Source organism: Aquarana catesbeiana, linkage group LG03 (genome assembly GCF_042186555.1).
Source record: "Aquarana catesbeiana isolate 2022-GZ linkage group LG03, ASM4218655v1, whole genome shotgun sequence".
NCBI lineage: Eukaryota > Metazoa > Chordata > Amphibia > Anura > Ranidae > Aquarana > Aquarana catesbeiana.
The window spans coordinates 546251457-546266109 of NC_133326.1; positions in this window are offsets into that span (position 1 = coordinate 546251457).

The following is a 14653-nucleotide window of genomic DNA, read 5'->3' on the forward strand; positions in this document are numbered from 1 at the left end:
TGATCACCAACTGTGATCACTGCCTCTGATCCTTCAACTGATCACCAACTGTGATCACTGCCTCTGATCCCCCCACTGATCACCATCTGTGATCACTGCCTCTGATCACCAACTGTGATCACTGCCTCTGATCACCAACTGTGATCACTGCCTCTGATCCTCCCACTGTGATCGCTGCCTCTGATCCCCCCACTTATCACCAATTGTGATCACTGCCTCTGATCCCCCCCACTGATCTCCAACGTAGTCACTGCCTCTGGTCACTGATCCTCCTACTGATCTCCAACTGTGATCACTGCCTCTAATCCCCAACTGTGATCACTGCCTCTGATCCTCCCACTGATCACCAACTGTGGTCACTGCCTCTGATCCCCCCACTGATAACCAACTGTGATCACTGCCTCTGATCCCCCCACTGATCACCACCTGTGATCACTGCCTCTGATCCCCCCACTGATCTCCAACTGTGATCACAGAGCCTCCCACTGATCACCAACTGTGGTCACTGCTTCTGGTCACTGATCCTCCCACTGATCCCCAACTGTGATCACTGCCTCTGATCCTCCCACTGATCTCCAACGTGGTCTGGTCACTGATCCTCCTACTGATCTCCAACTGTGATCACTGCCTCTAATCCCCAACTGTGATCACTGCCTCTGATCCTCCCACTGATCACCAACTGTGGTCACTGCCTCTGATCCCCCCACTGATCACCAACTGTGCTCACTGCCTCTGATCCCCCCACTGATCACCAACTGTGAGCACTTCCTCTGATCCCCCACTGATCACCAACTGTGATCACTGCCTCTGATCCTCCAACTGATCACCAACTGTGCTCACTGCCTCTGATCCTCCCACTGATCACCAACTGTGATCACTGATCCCCAACTGTGATCACTGATCCTCCCACTGATCGCCAACTGTGCTCACTGCTTCTGGTCACTGATCCTCCCACTGATCACCAACTGTGGTCACTGCCTCTGATCCTCCTACTAATCCCCAACTGTGGTCACTGCCTCTGATCCTCCCACTGATCACCAACTGTGATCACTGCCTCTGATCTTCCCACTGATCTCCAACTGTGGTCACTGCCTCTGGTCACTGATCCTCCTACTGATCTCCAACTGTGATCACTGCCTCTAATCCTCCCACTAATCCACAACCGTGATCACTGCCTCTGATCCTCCCACTGTGATCACTGCCTCTGATCCTCCAACTGATCACCAAATGTGATCACTGCCTCTGATCCTCCCGCTGATCACCGACTGTGGTCACTGCCTCTGATCCCCCCACTGATCACCAACTGTGATCACTGCCTCTGATCCCCCCACTGATCACCAACTGTGATCACTGCCTCTGATCCTCCCACTGATCTCCAACTGTGGTCACTGCCTCTGGTCACTGATCCTCCTACTGATATCCAACTGTGATCACTGCCTCTAATCCTCCCACTAATCCGCAACTGTGATCACTGCCTCTGATCCCCCCACTGATCACCAACTGTGATCACTGCCTCTGATCCCCCTACTGATCCCCAACTGTGATCACTGCCTCTGATCACCAACTGTGATCACTGCCTCTGATCCTCTCACTGATCCCCAACTGTGATCACTGCCTCTGATCCTCCCACTGTGATCATTGCCTCTGATCCTCCCACTGATCCCCAACTGTGATCACTGCCTCTGATCCCCCCACTGATAACCAACTGTGATCACTGCCTCTGATCCTCCCACTGATTCCCAACTGTGATCACTGCCTCTGATCACCAACTGTGATCACTGCCTCTAATCCTCCCACTAATCCGCAACTGTGATCACTGCCTCTGATCCTCCCACTGTGATCACTGCCTCTGATCCTCCCACTGATTCCCAACTGTGATCACTGCCTCTGATCCTCCCACTGATTCCCAACTGTGATCACTGCCTCTGATCCCCAACTGTGATCACTGCCTCTGATCCTCCCACTGTGATCACTGCCTCTGATCCTCCCACTGATCCCCAACTGTGATCACTGCCTCTGATTCCCCAACTGTGGGGGGATCAGAGGCAGTGATCACAGTTAGTGATAACTGTGATCACTGCCTCTGATCCTCCCACTGATCACCAACTATAATCACTGCCCCTGATCCTCCCACTGATCCCCAACGGTGATCACTGCCTCTGGTCACCGATCCTCCCACTGATCACCAATGCTGATTATGGTTACAGGAAGGACCTCATGTGTGTTTTTTTTCATGCTTTTTTTTCACGTTTGGCATCGGGCAGCCTATTCACTGCCCTACTCATGATAAATGCATCAAAGTAGCCCCCATACCTTCTTTTGCAGTGAGTCTCACACGTTTTTGTAATGTGCGATTTTTACGTGGTAAGTGCTAACGTGATCAATAAAGTGCTAGATGTATAGAATCATAAACATACAGGTATGTATACAAGTGTCATAGAATCCAATATCAAAAATAAACTGCAAACAAATACAGTCCACTGTGCAATAATTCATACATAAAGTTCCGTGAATCTACACGTAATAAAGTGCAAGTTCAATTGAAAAAACTTGATGCAAAAATATTCAAAGAAAGTAAAGATACAAATATAAGTTCAATATTTAAAATGAAAAAGGTCTTCAGAGAAGGGTGCCGGAGATTTAAAGTGATTAATTGTGTCAAGCAGTGGTGACAAGGTGACTTAGGTGATTTCTATCTTCAGCGTGCTTTCACCTAAAGGTGCAATGGCTCCTTACCTCACTGCTGTAAGGTAAACAGCATTAATAGTGAATAGGGATAATCCAGAATAATGTGTTCTACAAACGGTGTCTCTGGATGTATATCCTCATTAATTCCAAACTGTCTGCAGCCCAGTAATGGTGTCCTGTATGCTTTTCTTTCCTTGAGTAGTTTTAAGCCACAAAACTGCCTCTCAGGACAGTATATCAGGCAAAACAGGGGGAGAAGGAGAGACAGGGAGCTCCAATGGTGAAGTATATCAAGCTGATATGTAAACAAGGGGGAGTTTATTGGTGGGATTTTAAGGGTGCTAAGCAGAAAAGTTAATTACAGTACTCCAAAAGATAAAAGTTAAACAAAGTTTATTTGCATAGAAGACAAGTTAAAAATATTGTCTGTACATATGATACGCAGATACAGTTACACATCTAAACCATAGATGGAAGAAGTGGTCACTCAACAGAAGCATGGAGTGACTTATCCCGACATGTTTCGCCTTTTACGGCTTCCTCAGGGGATTTTTTTTTGGACAGTTAGATAGTTGATACTGCATAAAACAAAGTACTGTTAGGAACAATAAAGACTTATAATACAAAAATAAATATATACAAAAATAAATATGCTGTTGATCGCCCCACCCAATATCCAACAGCCACCCATAAGAGGATCTTTTTACCTGCGACTTGATGTAAGGCCAAATTAAAAACAGACACTGGATGGCATAAGAGGTAGGCTGACAGAAAAAGTGCCCAAAGCAGGGTCAAACAGCCAGTATCTGTTCATTGCTGAAATTAAAGGTATTGAAATGTAAGTAAGCACCCAAACAGATAAATTGGATCATTAAATATGGGGAAGTGAAAAGGAGAGTGAAAGAAAAGGAGGGGGGGGAGGGGAAAGGGGGGAAAAAGAAGGGGATGGAAAAGCGGGAACGGGAAGGAAGGTGCAAGGGATTGGGAATGGGAAGAGGAGGGAGGGGGGGGGGGGAGGGGGAGAGGGGGAAGGAAGGGGGGGGGGGGAGGGAACGTGTAGTAAAAGAAAAAGAGACAGAAAAAGTGAATTGGGGGTATTAGTGAAAGTGCATAAGGACCCATAATAGGGAAGTGTGTAGGAAGGGTATTGAGATAGTAAGGGGTAGGGGGTGTGGATGATATAGCTTAGCATGGCATACTTACATTTAACCAAGCTAGGTCTATAAAGGGGTCAAGGGTGCCTGGATTGTAGAGTGTTATCTGTTAGAGAAACAGTTTAGGCAATGTGAATATCTGTCTCAGACTGGGAGATAATGGAAGGGGGCAAGAGGGAATGCATGCTGCATAAATCAGTTTAAAGCAATTAAAATGTCAAGGGGTGTGAATACTTTTTCAAGGCACTGTGTATTTTAAAAAAATGGTGGGTTTTGCAATTTCTTATGTCACGCGGTATTTGTGCAGCAGTTTTTCTAACACAATATTTTTGGGGAAAAAATACACTTTTTTGAATTTTAATGCACAAAAACACAATACATAACCAAATGTTTTATGAAATATAAAAGATGAAGTTACACCGAGTAAATAGATACCAAACATGTCATGCTTTAAAATTGCACACGCCTGTGCAACGGCAACAAACTATGTAAATTTTACTATCCATAGGCGACAATTTAAATGCCTTTACAGGTTACCACTTTAGATTTACAGAGGAGGTCTGGTGCTAGAATTCCCGCCCATAATCTGACATTCACGGTGCTACCTCACATGTGTGGGACAATCGTTGTTTGTGTACGCGTGGGACCAAAGCGCAAGTTTGTCTTTGCGAACAAGCACGGGAGGAGGGGGGCACTTTAAAAAAAATACATTTTAAATTATTAATATTTTTTTTTATTTTTACACTGTTGCTTTCATTTTTTTTTATCACTTTTATTGCTGTCACAAGGAATGTAAACATTCTTGTGACAGCAATAGGCATGTGACAGATACTCTTTATGGAGAGATCTGGGGTCTGTAAGACCCCAAATCCCTCCTCTGCTCTTAAAAGCATTCAAAACACCAGGATCAGTGTTTTTGAATGCTTTTGATGTCATGTCATCACTTCCAGTTTACTATAACGAACAGCCGATCAAAGCTGATCCAGGCTTTGTTCGGCTGTCCCGCCGTCGCTCAGGTCTCCCGGTGGGACGGGAGAGCACGAGAGAGCCGTGGAAGGCTCCCAACACCCCCTCTCGCTGCTTGTAATAGTAGCTGAATGGCTGGTGAGCCACTCTGGTTGTTATTACAAGAGAGCCAACCATTCTAAAAACAGGTACTGGGTGATGCCTACAGCTGCAGGCATCATCTTGGTATAACCACTGAAATAGCTGTATAGCTACCTGCAGCCAGGTGCTTGTGTAGGCTTTTGAAGTATTTCCAGTTACTGCACTGTGTACCCCACACAGTTGCACCTACAGTATAGCTACCTGCAGCCAGGTGCTTGTGTAGGCTCTTTGAAGTATTTCCAGTTACTGTACTGTGTACCCTGCACAGTTGCACCTACAGTATAGCTACCTGAAGACAAGTGCAGGAGCTATCATACTAATAATACTACAGGCAGGCAGTTGATTCTGCTAGCTGCAGTATAATCGGTATATATATATATATATATATATATATATATATATATATATATATATATATATACATCCCAGTTTTGTGCAGCTCACTGCAGGCCAATAGTATGTCTGGAAGGCCAACAAGGAGAGGCAGACAGTCACAAGCCAATAAAAGAGGGCAAGCAGGCTCTGTGTCTAGAGGCAACAGTGCTGGTCGTGGACACGGTGCATCCTCATCAGCACGTGGCCGTGGGACACGCTTGGCCTTTTTTTCGGCAGCTGGCCGTGTTGAGCTGCAACATGCGGAAGACTTGGTCGAGTGGATGACCAAGCCGTCCTCATCCTCTCTCACCCAGACTCAGGGTACTTTGGCAAAGCAGCTGCCAACGCGGCCTCTTCCCTCGGCTCAATGGCATCAGTGACTCCTTCCCTAGCCCCACCATGTCCTCCTGAGGAGTCCCTCGAACTGTTTGACCACAGTGTTGGGTACATACTCCAGGAGGATGCCCAGCGTTTTGAAGGCTCTGATGATGGCACTCAGCTAGAGGAAGGCAGTAACGTGAGCCCAGACAGAGGGGGTGCCCAAGAAAGACAGAAATCTGGCAGTCATGTTCCCCCTGCTGCAGCATACTGCCAGGTTTGCTCCAGTGATGAGGAGGGAGGGGATGATGAGGTCACTGACTCCACGTGGGTGCCTGATAGGAGAGAGGAGGAGGAGGCACATCACCAACAAGGCAGGATGCCCTCCAGGGGCCAGCCTAAGGGCAGCACACTGACTGTATCACACCACAGAGCTCCGCATGTACCAGGGCGCTGCTGTCTCTGCGCGTTATTCTAAAAGTTCTTTGGTGTGGGCCTTTTTTGAGACGAGTGCATCAGATCCCACCACTGCTATTTGCAACATATGTCTCAAGCGTATCTCGCGTGGCCAAAAGATCTCCCGCTTGGGCACCACATGCTTGACCAGACATATGTTGACCTACCATGCAGTTCATTGGCAAGCGTACCTAAAAGACCCACACCAAAGAACAAAGAGGACCTCTCCTTGCTCCTCATCAGCTGGGATCTCCAACCCCACTATACCTTCAGTCCTCTCTGAGACCTGCACTGAGAGGAATGAAGGTGTAGAAGGTTTGTCACAGCCAAGTACTTGTGGGCAATCTACTATCGGTACACCAACGTCAGATTGTACCAGGCAAATTTCCCTGCCCCAGCTGCTGCACTGCAGAAAGAAGTTCGCTCCCAGCCATCCACATGCCCAGCGGTTGAATGCTAGCTTGGCAAAATTGCTAGCACTTCAACTGCTACCTTTTCAGTTGGTAGACTCTGCCCCCTTCCGTGAGTTCGTGGAATATGTGGTTCCTCAGTGGCAAGTTCCCAAACGCCGCTTTTTCTCAAGGAAGGCGATTCTGGCTCTCTACCAGCATGTGGAAGGCAATGTCTTGGCTTCGCTGGACAGGGCAGTCAGTGGTAAGGTGCATATTACATCTGATTCATGGTCTAGCAGGCATGGATAGTGACGTTACCTAAGTTTCACGGCGCATTGGGTGACTCTGCTGGCAGCTGGGAAGGATGCAGGACAAGGTGCAGTAGTGTTGGAGGTTGTTCCACCACCACGCCTCCAAAATGCCAGTACTGGTGATTCTGCCACACCTCTCTCCTCCACCCCCTCCTCTTTTTCTTCCTCCATGGCCTCTTCCTGTGCTTTGTCCTCGGAACCAGTGGTGCTCCGTAGGCGTTCAAGGGGCTACGCAACCACGCAGGCCAAAAGATGCCATGCGGTGCTTGAGCTGGTGTGCTTGTCGGACAGGAGCCACACTGGGGCAGAGATTCTGTCAGCTCTGCAGGGGCAGGTTCAGAGGTGGTTGATGCCATGCCAACTTGAGGCAGGAATGGTGGTTTGCGACAATGGCACCAACCTCCTCTCCACCCTCCGACAGGGACAACTGACCCATGTGCCCTGTTTGGCTCACATCCTTAACTTGGTGGTGCAGCAGTTCTTGGGCAGGTACCCGGGCTTACAGGATGTCCTGAGGCAGGCCAGGAAGGTTTGTGTGCATTTCCACCAGTCATATAATGCCAGTGCTGGGCTGGCAGACCTCCAAAAGGAGTTTAACCTGCCCAAGAACCGCCTAATCTGTGACATGCCCACCAGGTGGAACTCAACTTTGGCCATGCTGCAGCAGCTGCACACGCAGCAGAGGGCCATCAACGAGTACCTGTGCAACTATGGCACCAGGACAGGGTCAGGGGAGCTCGTTTTTTTTCCCCATGCCAGTGGGCCATGATCAGGGATGCATGCACTGTCCTGTCACCATTTGAGGAGGCCACGAGGCTGGTGAGCAGTGACAGTGCATGCATCAATGACACTGCCCCCCTTGTCCACCTGTTGGAGCACACGCTGCGTGGAATAATTGACAGGGCACTTGAGGCAGAACAGAGGTAGGAAGAGAAGGACTTCCTTAGCTCTCAAGGCCCCCTTTATCCAGACAGTGTTCCTGCGTGCCCGCCGATCACACAGGAAGAGGAGGAGGAGGATTATGTCAGCGTGGAGGTGGAGCCTGGCACTCAGCATCAGCAGCAATCTTTAAGGGATCATTTACAGTCCCAAGAAACCCATGGACTTGTACGTGGTTGGGAGGAGGTGGCTGCGCATCATGTCATCCTTAGTGACCCAGAGGACTCCGGACCGAATGCCTCAGCAACCCTACGCTGCATGGCCTCCCTGCAAAGCCTGCGGAAGGATCCTTGTATTCGTGATATCAAGGAGAGGGATCAATACTGGCTGGCAACCCTCCTTGATCCACGTTACAAGGGTAAGGTTGCGGACCTTATCTTGCCGTCACAGAGGGAGCAGAGGATGAAACATCTTCGAGGGAGGAGAAAGGTCTGTGCAACGCATTCCCAGAGACTGGGAAGTTACAAACTCTTGTTCCTGGACGTGTTGCTGAGGCTTCGGTCAGTCAAAGAAGGAGCGGTGGAGAAGGTGGCCGTCTGACCGATGCGTTCAGACAATTTTTTAGTCCGCTGCCCCAAGGTATGATCGGTTCCAGCAACCATCGCCAGCGTCTGTTTTACATGGTGCAGGAATACCTAGGGGCAAGATCTGACTTGGACACCTTTCCCACCGAAAATCCTCTGGGTTACTGGGTCTTGAGGATGGATCACTGGCCAGAGCTTGCACAGTATGCAATTGAGCTACTGGCCTGTCCTGCATCCAGCGTTCTTTGGGAACGCATTCAGTGCTGCTGGAGGCTTTGTAACTGATCACAGGGTGCGTCTGTCCCCCGACTCGGTCGATGGACTGACCTTCAAAAAAATGAATCAGTCTTGGATCACCACCAGCTACCAAGCACCTGATGCTGATGTAACCGAATAATTTTTTTTGAAATGTCAGATCCCTTCAAGATTGCCTATGCTGATGCTGAGTGACTATCCTGTTATGCTGAGTGATTATCCTCTTCCTCCTCAATGATCATGCTGATAGCTTGTAAGAACATTTTTGGTTCTGGGCGCTGCCACCAGTGGCTAAGGCCCAATTTTTGATGCAATATTTTGCAGGAGGGTTCGTTGCTGCGCTCAACTAGAGTATCTGTGAGGGGTTGCAGTGTTGTGGCACCAGTGCCTAAGGCCCAATTTTTCAGCCCCTGTTTAACAGGGGCGTGTAATTACAATTTTTGATGCAATACTTTGCAGCAGGGCTCGTTCCTGCGCTCCAACTAGAGTATCTGTGAGGGGTTGCAGTGTTGTGGCACCAGTGCCTAAGGCCCAATTTTTCAGCCCCTGTTTAACAGGGGCGTGTAATTACAATTTTTGATGCAAAACTTTGCAGCAGGGCTCGTTCCTGCGCTCCAACTAGAGTATCTGTGAGGGGTTGCAGTGTTGTGGCACCAGCACCAGTGCTTAAGGCCCAATTTTTCTGCCCCTCTTCAACAGGGACATGTAATTACAATTCTTGATCTAATATTTCACAGCAGGGCCCGTTTCTGAGGCCCACCAAGAGTAACTGTGAGGACTTACAGTGTTGTGGCACCAGCACCACCACCATCACTAAAGGCCCAATTTTTCTGCCCCTGTTCAACAGGGGCATGTAATTATAATTCTTGATCTAATATTTCACAGCAGGGCCCTGTGAGGGCTTACAGTGTTGTGGCAACACCAACACCTAAGGCCCAAATTTCTGCAGAGTATATAGGGCAGGCCCCTACTTTCAAACATCCAACTTACAAACGACTCCTACTTGCAAACGGACGGAGACAACAGGAAGTGAGATGAAATCTACCCCTAGGAAGGGAAATTCTCTCCTGTAATGCCCCGTACACACGGTCGGACTTTGTTCGGACATTCCGACAACAAAATCCTAGGATTTTTTCTGACGGATGTTGGCTCAAACTTGTCTTGCATACACACGGTCACACAAAGTTGTCGGAAAATCCGATCGTTCTGAACACGGTGACGTAAAACACGTACGTTGGGACTATAAACGGGGCAGTGGCCAATAGCTTTCATCTCTTTATTTATTCTGAGCATGCGTGGCACTTTGTCCGTCGGATTTGTGTACACACCATCGGAATTTCCGACAACGGATTTCGTTGTCGGAAAATTTTATAGCCTGCTCTCAAACTTTGTGTGTCGGAAAATCTGATGGAAAATGTGTGATGGAGCCTACACACAGTCGGAATTTCCGACAACAAGGTCCTATCACACATTTTCCGTCGGAAAATCCGACCGTGTGTACGGGGCATAAGAGTTAATATGGGAAAAACATTTATCCTTTCCACTGATGCTTTATCACCAATCCTTGTTTCACTAAAACCCCCAAATTTTCTAAAAACATTTGTCATTGGGACAGAAAGTGAGGTGAAATCTTCTGAAGAGGAGCACAGACAGCAAAACAAATGTCACAGGGGTGATAACCCTTCCCTATGTTTTCCAAAAAGCTTAAAATAGATTTTTTGGCTGGAGCTAAACACGTTAAAATTACAAACAGATTCTACTTAACAACAAACCTACAGTCCCTGTCTTGTTTGCACCGCCTGTATGCTGTTGTTGCTGTTCAGAATATATAGGGTCTGGTGGCCCCAAGTCTTTCCTTTTTTTAATTTGGGTGCAGGGTTCCCCTTAATATCCATACAAGACCCAAAGGGCCTGGTAATGGACTGGGGGGTACCCATGCTGTTTGTCTCATTGATTTTCATCCATATTGCCAGGACCCGACATTACATTAAAGCCGCAAGCAGTTTTAAATGACTTTTATTCCTTTAAAAATATCATTTTGTGCAGTGACTGTTCTAAGCACAGGGAAACACGCGCCACTTACAGGCATACTATAGACACCCCCCCATATTTAAAGGAATATTTCACTTTTTTTTAACTTTAAGCATCAATAAAATCACTGCTCCCGAAAAAACTTTTGATTTTAAAACTTTTTTTGCATTGATACATGTCCCCTGGGGCAGGACCCGGGTCCCCAAACCCTTTTTAGGACAATACCATGCAAATTAGCCTTTAAAATTAGCACTTTTGATTTCGAACCTTCGAGACCCATAGACGTCAATGGGGTTCTAATGTTCGTGCAAATTTTCAGTCCGTTCGCAGGTTCTGGTGCGAACCGGGGGGTGTTCAGCTCATCCCTAACTTGGACTGTCATTGAACCACTCTGCCTGTCTGCCAATCGCAAGTACCTCTTTGCTTTGCTCATGTATCATTACCCCCGTAGGAGACGCTTAAGTATGGTTGTTGGTGCTCTGCTTCTCAACTACCAGTAACAGTCTCAGCCTCCTCTGGCACACACTGCCAACAGTGTAAGTGAAATGACCAATGAGAAACACACACGTTATGATAAGACACAGAAATTGTCTTTACTATAAGGTTTCTGTGGAAAAGTAATAAACAGTAACAGTGTAAATACAGTGCCTTGAAAAAGTATTCATACCCGTTGAAATTTTCCACATTTGGTCATGTTACAAAGGTAAATGTATTTTATTGGGATTTTATGTGATAGACCAACACAAAGTGACACATAATTGTGAAGTGGAAGCAAAATGATAAATGGTTTTCAATTTTTTTTTACAAATAAATATGTGAAAAGTGTGATGTGCATTTGTATGCAGCCCCCTTTACTCTGATACTCCTAACTAAAATCTAGTGGAACCAATTGCCTCCAGAAGTCACCTAATTAGTAAATAGAGTCCACCTGCCCAGTAATTTAATCTCAGTATAAATACATGTGAAGCCCTCAGAGGTTTGTTAGAGAACTTTAGTGAACAAACAGCATCATGAAGGCCAAGGAACACAACAGACAGGTCAGGGATAAAGTTGTAAAGAAGTTTAAAAACAGGATTAGGTTATAAAAAATGATTTCAAGCTTTGAACATCTCATGGAGCACTGTGCAATCCATCATCTGAAAATGGAAAGAGTATGGCACAACTGCAAACCTACCAAGACATGGCTGTCCACCTAAACTGAGGCCGGGCAAGGAGAGCATTAATCAGAGAAGTAGCCAAATGGCCCATGGTAACTCTGGAGGAGCTGCAGAGATCCACAGCTCAGGTGGGAGAATCTGTCCACAGGACAACTATTAGTTGTGCATGCCACAAATCTGGCCTTTATGGAAGAGTGGCAAGAAGAAACCCATTGTTGAAAAAAAGCCATAAAAAGTTCCATTTGCAGTTTGCGAGAAAAGACACAACAAACATATGGAAAAAGGTGCTCTGGTCAGATGAGACCAAAATTGAACTCTTTGGCCTAAAAGCAATACGCTATATGTGGCGGAAAACTAACACTGCACATCACCCTGAACACACCATCCCCATTGTGAAGCATAGTGGTGGAAGCATCATGTTGTGGGGATACTATTCTTTAGGAGGGACAGGAAGGCTGCTCAGAGTTGATGGGAAGATGGATGGAGCCAAATACAGGGCAATCTTAAAAGAAAACCCTTTAAGAGTCTGCAAAAGACTTGAGACCGGGGCGGAGGTTCACCTTCCAGCAGGACAACGACCCTAAAAATACAACCAGAGCTACAATGGAATGGTTTAGATCAAAGCCTATTCATGTGTTAGAGTGGCCCTGTCAAAGTCCAGACCTAAATCCAATTGAGAATCTGTTGCTGTTCACAAACGCTCTCCATCTGACAGAGCTTGAGCTATTTTGCAAAGAAGAATGGGCAAAAAATTCACTCGCTAGATGTACAAAGCTGGTAGAGACATCCCCAAAAAGACTAGCAGCTGTAATTGCAGCAAAAAGTGGTTCTACAAAGTATTGATTTAGGGGTGCTGAATACAAATGCACTCCATACTTTTCACATATTTATTTGTAAAAAAAATTGAAAACCATTTATCATTTTCTTTCCACTTCAATTCACAATTATGTGCCACTTTGTGTGGGGTTATCACATGAAATCCCAATAAAATACATTTACGTTTTTGGTTGTAACATGACATAATTTGGAAAATTTCAAGGGGTATGAATACTTTTTCAAGGCACTGTATGTCAAGTAAGTCAGTTGAACAGTAATAACTAAGACCCAGAGCAATATAGCGCAATACTATATTCAGGCTGCTTTCAGGGGATTTCAAACCTGAGAAACACCCCAAGAGCAGAGGCAAACACTTAGCAATGGCAATTATATATCCGATTAGTTACCTCTATATAAATAGCATACTTGCCAACTTTCCCAAATTTCTCAGGACATTCCTAGGATTTAGACCCTTTTCCCAATCTAATCGTTTCCCGGGAGATGTCCCGAGAAATTCAGTTTTTCCCGATTTTTGCCGCCGGCCGCGAGAGGTCCGCGGCCGGCGGAGACATCCATTTTCTAGGAGACCGTAGGCTGGCTACTGATGGCTACAATAGAGATTGAGCTGTGGCTCCGCCCACCCCCGGCCCGCACCGCCCCGCTGCCAGTCTCTGTGACCTGTTATGGAAAGGGGCGGGGGGTGGGCGGCGCCGCAGCTCAATCTCTACTGTAACCATGCGGCTCCACTCGACCAACTTTGGGGCTGGTCTGGATGTCACAGGGGGGGCCAGTCTGGATGTCACGGGGGGGGGGCCAGTCTGGATGTCACGGGGGGGCTGATCTGGATGTCACAGGGGAGGCTGGTCTGGATGTCACAGGGGAGGGGGGCGGTCTGGGGACTCCTGATGTGAGGGGGGCTTCACTGGGGACTCCTGATGTGAAGGGGGCTCCGCTGGGGACTCCTGATGTGAGAGGGGCTCCGCTGGGGACTCCTGATGTAAGGGGGGCTCTGCTGGGGACTCCTGGTTGAGGGGGGCTCAGCTGGGGACTCCTGATGTGAGGGGGGCTTCACTGGGGACTCCTGATGTGAAGGGGGCTCCGCTGGGGACTCCTGGTGTGAGGGGGGCTCCGCTGGGGAGTCCTAATGTGAGGGGGGGCTCCGCTGGGGACTCCTGATGTGAGGGGGGCTCCGCTGGGGACTCCTGGTGTGAGGGAGGCTCCGCTGGGGACTCCTGATGTGAGGGGGGCTCCGCTGGGGACTCCTGGTGTGAGAGGGGCTCCGCTGGGGACTCCTGGTGTGAAGGGGGCTCCGCTGGGGACTCCTGGTGTGAGGGGGGCTCCGCTGGGGACTCCTGATGTGAGGGGGGGCTCCACTGGGGACTCCTGATGTGAGGGGGGCTCCGCTGGGGACTCCTGGTGTGAGGGGGCTCCGCTGGGGACTCCTGGTGTGAGGGGGGCTCCGCTGGGCACTCCTGATGTGAGGGGGGCTCCGCTGGGGACTCCTGGTGTGAGGGGGGCTCCACTGGGGACTGCTGGTATGAGGGGGCTCCGCTGGGGACTCCTGGTTTGAGGGGGGCTTCGCTGGGGACTCCTGGTGTGAGGTGGGGCTCCGCTGGGGACTCCTGATGTGTGGGGGCGCTCCGCTGGGGACTCCTGATGTGAGGGGGGCTCCGCTGGGGACATCTGATGTAAGGGGGGGCTCCGCTGGGGACATCTGATGCAAGGGGGGCTCCTCTGGGGACATTTGATGTAAGGGCGGACGGTGGCAGGCGACGTGGCACGTGACACGCTCAGGGATCCCACTGATTCAGCATTATGGTGAGTTGAATGATTTAATTTTATATTACATTGTAATAATAGAAATAATGCACTTCAATCATCCTGACACCATAACAATCAGGTTGCCGGGATGATTGAAGCGCTAACACCAGGTGTTTGGAGTATCTTTATCTGCTGATTGTTAAACTTTCTAGAATACACATATTTCCATTGTTGTGTAGGATCTGGGGCTGCTGTCCCTCCATCCCTCTCCTCCCCTTTCCTTTCCTTCTCCATCCTTCATTCATCTCAGACTCTAACCACACCCCCTTTGAGCCACGCCCATTTAAGACATGCCCACTATTTTGCGTA